General features: G+C 45.9%; 1 protein-coding gene and 1 long non-coding RNA gene across 2 annotated transcripts in view; one reads left to right on the top strand and one right to left on the bottom strand.

Annotated features, from left to right (window-relative positions):
• Nucleotides 1-449, bottom strand: part of PAFAH1B1 (platelet activating factor acetylhydrolase 1b regulatory subunit 1) — a 29,290-nt gene extending 28,841 nt beyond the window's left edge. Inside the window, exon 1 of the mRNA XM_027660228.1 lies at nt 438-449. The gene's annotated coding sequence lies outside the window, so the exon portion shown is untranslated. The remainder of the gene's footprint in view (nt 1-437) is intronic.
• On the top strand, nt 7-5,461 carry LOC113955086. The gene is made up of 2 exons (XR_003530420.1): nt 7-680; nt 5,101-5,461. It is a non-coding gene; the product is annotated as an uncharacterized LOC113955086 (long non-coding RNA).
• Nucleotides 5,462-6,352: the final 891 nt, after the last annotated feature.

The raw sequence follows: 6,352 nt of genomic DNA, 5'->3' as shown, positions 1-6,352 counted from the left end.
CACATACTAGGAATAGTGGGGACACCGGGAATACCGGGCACACACCGGGAAAACCGGGCACCACGTCCAGTCCCTCCAGCCCCGGCCTCCCGCGGGCACCAGGCGCTGTAGCGTTTTGCAGGTGTCCCTCCCACGGCCCGCTCCCGGGACAGCCCTGCTGCAGGAGTGACCTTGTCCCACACACCTGGGGTCCGCGGGACCGCTCGTGTCCGTGTGTCGGGAGCGCCGCGAACCCGCCCTGTCCCTGCGCGTCCCAGGGCACCTCCACAGGGTCGGCGTGGGAACAGTCCCGCTCTGCACCTGCAGCTGAACGTTTGCATTATCTACAAACCCCACCGAGCTGCATCTCCAAGTGTTCTGGTTTCCTGGAGCACTGTTCCCGCTGGGGTTCCACCCCTGTGCTCACCAGGGGCGCTGCCAGGGCAGCCCTGGAGAACCGGGCGCTGCCGTCCAGCAGCACAGCCAAGCACCTGCGTCCATCCCAGTCCTCCCCTCAGTTTGCCAGCTGAATCCCCGCGGTCTCCGGGGGTTGGAGTGTCAGGGATAGCAGTGCCCACCCAGATACCTGACAGAGGCGCCAGCCCAGCCCCTGATGCTGGCCGGGAATCCTGGAGTGGAACAGCGGGAGCCCTGCAGCTCCAGGACAGGGACCGGTCTGAAATGCTGTCCCGAGGGAAGAGGTAATTCCACGTGTAACATTATCTAGAGAGCAAAAACTGTGAGAAACTTCAAGGGACACTGGAAATTTCGTTATCAAAAGCTGTACAGTGTTATCTGTTACTCCTAGAAGTAGCAGCAGAGATTACAAACGTAACCATTATGTAATGGATCTCCATGTGGGTGCCCAGGGCACCTGAGGGTGCTGCTGTCAGCATCACCCGGGCTGGGCCGTGGGCCTCACTTGCTCTTGTTTGTGTTATTTTATACCCCAGTGGACAAGAGAGGGCTGTGCAAACCCCACACAATGCAGGTGACACAATGCAGGGCTGCCACAGCAGCCAGGGAAAATTTTTATTTTTTGACTACATTCAAACCAGAGCAGCACATGTCAGCATCCTGTACCAACATTCAGATACGTTCTAAAAAAGAGAACTGGATCTGGCCATACTCTTTTGGGGTTTTTTCCACCCAGTATTTCTAAATCTCTGTGCTGACCACTGGCAAAAGCCAGTGGCAGAGAGAAGATTCTGTGGCAGAGAGAAGATTCCTGGTTCCCATGTGAGGCACTTGTCAGGGGTATTTCATAGACACATCAACATGAGAAACACAGGGGACTGAAATTTAGAGGAAGACTTTCAAATGGTTGCCCAAACTACCTTGGCTTTACTTCCATTTGTTTGCAAAGCAGGCAAAACTGCTTTGACAGCCTCAAAATTCTAGTATATCACATATTTTGGGGTGTGTACTCAGGCAATAATTAGCATCTACCCAAGAAATTAAATCTGGCTCAGAGATTAATGAGTTTTCCGGAGATCTTTAGGACATTTTAGGACCTAAATGCCTTTAGAACAGGCATTTTTATTCTCCTTTTACAGCTGACCTTCCTTGTAATATCATTGCTTGATACTGGAATGGAAAAAATCCCAGGTGCCAGCACAGCTGAACCCCAAGGAGTCCCAGAGCCCATTTTTCTTGGTCGTTTCCTTGATTGCCACCAAGAACCTCCATGACAGCAAACACAGACCCTGCACCTTGGCAGAGAGGTGCAGACCCAAATTGCACAGCTCCTTCTGATTCCAACTTCAGATTTTCCTTCAGGGTATTCCTGAAGTCAGCCTTTGCAGCTTGCACACCCTCTGCAGTGTGAGCCAGGCTTCTTCAGGGGAGCTTCTGCCGTCTGGGGTGGCACACACAGAGAGAGCTGCTACAGCCGAGAGCGGGATTCCAAACGGTCCAGCAGCCCGTGCCACACACTTCCTGCTACACACGGAAACTGGAGTCACTGATAATTCATATGTTGCCTCTGAATGAAAGTTGTCATTAATATTCTACCCGTGTCCGTATTTGTGTAGCGAAGCACCCGCAGCAATGGAACCACTGCAACCAGCTCGTGTACACGGGTCACATCTGAGCCATGCCTGACCTACAAAAGGCACGAGCTCTTACAGCCACAGACCTCTGAAGAGAAAGAGTTGCACAAAAATGCCTCCACAGATTTGAGCTGAAAGAACAGCGCAGTTTTAGGTTGGGACTGAATTCTGGTGACACAAATACTGTTATTACAAGGTGCCTAAGCACATACCAAAGAAAATTAACTTCTAGCTGTGTCTTGTTCAATTTAATGAGTCAATGGGCATGTCTACCTGTGTCATTAACCCTGTCACTGGGATAAATCACAAGAAATTAGGATTATTTTCTTCTTTTTGTTCACTAGTGAATAATGACTTCTCTGTGGCTCAAGCAAGACTTGGCTCTAGAACTGCTAAGTGTCCACTCTGTTGTTTACATACATGCAAAAGTTTTAGCAATCCCACTTCCAGTACTCATGTAGCCTTTCTTCTACATTATGAACGTAAGGAAGAGGGCAATCTGTGTGTCCTTCTCTACCCGACAGTCTTAATAGCATTAAAAAGAAAAGATAAACAAATCCTGTCTCTGAGGTATCTCAGTGTTGGGAACCTTGTCCCTGTGCAAAGTCTTCACCTGTTGCAGTAGAATTTTTCATTGAAGTGAACCTCTTTTCTAGTTAAGTATGAAGAAAATGAAAATTAGATTTTCAGCATGTGTTCTGGTTTTACTGCTAGAAGTTCCTATGCCTGGTTTTGTTCTGTTTTACTTCTCATCTGGACAGCTGATCACGTACACTTTATAAGTATTTTTTATTTCTGTCAATGACAATGTATTTCTATATCTTGATTCAATAGTCTTTGGTTAGCCTTTGATAGTTCAGTAGTATTCTGATAGATATTACTTTCACGTGCTTCCTTCTTTAAACTCACATGTTAGTTCAGAAACTGCTTTTCCTAGAGGCAAAGGATGAAAGTCCAGGTACAAGTAGCATTTCAGCCGCTTATCAGCTGTGTTTTCACTGGTGTATTCTGACAGAGGCCCTGACACAGACCTGGTTGCTCACCCTGGAGGTGCTCACCCTCGAGGCCCTGACTGCCCTGGGCCTGGCTCCCCTGGTAGTCCCAGTTTATCTGCTAGTTCTGTGTTTTTTGGAGCTGTAATCCGTGTCTGCTCGGCCTCATGTTCATCCTCTCTGTCCCCATACAGGGGATGTTAAAAATATCCTTTTTTTGTGAGGCTGGGAAAGCGAGTGTTGCATGTAACAACTTTAACCTTTAAAACTTTAGGCTTGTTAAAGTTTTTAATTGCAGGTATTTATTGCCATATAAGAAGATGTTTTCTGTTCCCAAAATCTTAAAATTTATGAGAATTGCACTTATTCAAGGACAAATATACTTATTTTAAAAGCTTTTATTTAACAGTTTCAACAAATTATTTCTTATATCTTCAAAATGTTTTTCTGAGTTACAGTGAAGACCAGTAACATGCACATTCCTAATAAAAAGGATGATAAAGCAGTGCAGAGATAATAAAGGATTCACCTTTTAATCTAATTGGGCATGCACTTTTGCCTGCAAGAGCTGCACACAGGTCTCATGCTAGTGCTGCAGCTGAACATGCAGATTAGGTCAGCATGGCTCCTGTAGCTAACCAGAGTAACTTGTGCATAAGTACCTGATTTGCATAGAAAACTGCTGCAAAGGCCCATGCTGGTATTTGGGATCCAATTAATCGCTGCTGGCTGCCCCAGATGTGCTGCACAGCTGCAGTTCAGCAGTTGGATGGGCTCCAGCACAGGCCTTGTCCTACCTCAGCACCCCCTGGCCACTCACCTGGACCTGTAGGAGTCACACTTCAGGTACATAAAAGAAACTACCATTGTTAGAGGCAGCAATGTAAGGTTGCTTCCCAAATTTGTGTCAAAGTAGAACAAGCAGATATAACCTAAGATTGGGAAAATAGGCCAAAGCACATGAGCAGGAGGCAGTAGTGTTAAAAGAGGGGAGCACAAACTAACATCGATGTACTCTTAATCCATAGTTATCCCAGATTTGGATTAAACTGCCTTCTGGAGGGGTTGCCAGGGACCTTTTCACATTGAGGTCTTTACCCCTGGAAGCATTTCTCCTTCTAGTTGGTTTATGTTTTGAAAAGGATGAGATAAACATTTCTGCCCTGTGTATCACTGGCAGTGCTGCTGAGTCAAAAGCACAGTTGAAAACAAAGCAAATGTGATGCTTTTTTAATTCTTCAAATTCCATTGCTAATTATAGTGATGTGTAATCATGTATGTTGTTACTGCTGACACTATCCACCCCTCTTCTAAATTCCTTTCACTATATTCCTTTCCACTTGCAGTAATAAAGCCCTGCCAGCAATGCTAAGTGACACTGCTTGCATTTTATAGAATCATCATAGGGTATATAGAGAGAGTGTATATAGACTTCTATATAATCATCATCAAAGGGTGTTTTTATTGCACTCAGCCTAATGTTAAAAGATGTTCTTGTGTTATTCTTCATGCTTTTATAATTGTTTATATATAACACAGAATTCTGGAATTTGCTTCTAAGTGAAGAGTTTCTTCCCTCCAAGTTATTTCAGCCATAGGTATTGCTTTACTATTGCAGAGTCATGAGCAGCTCTTTAAAGTTCTGCTTTTACAGCACAGATCTGTTGTTCAACAAGTGTGGCCTCTGCCCGAGGGGTGCTGCAGCATTCCAGACCCAACTGCATGGGACATGCATCTTCATGTAGTCAGGCCATGAATATTGGAGAAAGATGTTACTCATAATGTCATTCCATTGGAGATGTGGGAAATGGGAAGAGCCGTGTGGGACCTGTCAGGGGGCTGTCCCAGAGGGAGTGCTGCAGTGTGACTGCCCTGGGGCTGTGCCCTGTGACAACCCTCCTGTGTGTGTGTGACCAACCCTCCTGTGTGTGTGTGACCAACCCTCCTGTGTGTGTGACCAACCCTCCTGTGTGTGTGTGACCAACCCTCCTGTGTGTGTGTGACCAACCCTCCTGTGTGACCAACCCTCCTGTGTGTGACCAACCCTCCTGTGTGACCAACCCTCCTGTGCTCCGCAGGGCCCGCAGCAGCAGAGCCCACTCCAGCCCCTGGTGCTGCTTCTCCGGCAGGAGGATGGACTGCACTGCTGAGGTCACTCACACACTGCAGAGGAGTTTGGAACTACAGGCTGAGGTATGCAGGGAGCCTGGTCAATGCCTGCTGGCAAGATGACTTTAAATCTTACATGTCTTCTAAACAGCAATATAATACTGAACAGAAACACTTCCTCTTACAGGCAAAATTAATGCTCTTTTCCTAGTGTACAATCTGTTTAGCTAACAAACCTGTTCCAGCTTTAGTAAACTGACGATCTATTCCCCCATTAAAAACAGCAACATTTACCATTTACTAACAAATAGAACTATTCAAAAGTGTAAATACCATACTGATGTTTCATTTTTTAAATTTTAGAATATTTATTATTACCGGAAAATGAAAATTCTCTTTTAGATTAGGAACTATTGTTTCTCAGCAACATCATGGATGTTATTGGTCTAACTAGAAGGCTGAGGAGTTGAAATAGGTGTGTGCTGAGAGCCCCATCAACTTCTGAAAAGATGGTCCAGGTTTCTTTCCAATTGGAATGTTGCAGCTTCCCCACAAGCAGGAGGTAGGTGGCTCAAATGCCGTGTGATTCATGGCCATAAGAATGCACCACCACCAGCCCATGCACAGATACACACCCTAGTCAAATTATACATTTGACACATTCTGGAACTGAAACTTCTGGCAAGCAATTACTCACGTTAGTGATGCTGTGATTCAGTCTGGTGCTGGCTGGTGATGAAACCCTGCAGGGCTGCTCCCCATGGCACATGGCACCAGGGAACAGGAACCTCAGCCTGCCTCCTTACCACTGCTTTGCCTCCAGAGAACAGCTATAATTAATACTGGTTTATCTTAAGTGATTGTGAGGAAGGACAACTTAGAGATATCACCTGTCACAGTAGGTATTTTCTAGTAAATTTGCTGAAAATTGTAAATGGAAGAAAAAGTCTGAGATTTAAAACTTTTGTCAGACAACAAAGCCACAGACACAGCACGAGGCAGAGCTTGCTGTGGCTTTTGGGGAGCTGCAGCTGCTGCCCAGGGAAGTGCAGCTTTGGGAACTATAAAGGACAGAGGCAGTGAAAGGGTTTGTTCTGTGGTACACAAACACAAACACTGCTTTAGTCAATCCCTTCTGGCTGGAGCTGTAATTCTGAATAGGGAGGCAAGGGGAAGAAAGAAGGAACATCTGTCCATTTTTGGAGAAGTTACAAATTCTTA

This window comes from Corapipo altera, unplaced genomic scaffold (genome assembly GCF_003945725.1).
Source record: "Corapipo altera isolate COAL_440 unplaced genomic scaffold, ASM394572v1 271, whole genome shotgun sequence".
Taxonomy (NCBI): Eukaryota; Metazoa; Chordata; class Aves; order Passeriformes; family Pipridae; genus Corapipo; species Corapipo altera.
The sequence above is the reverse complement of the archived record's forward strand: the minus strand, read 5'-3'. Positions and strand labels throughout refer to the sequence as shown.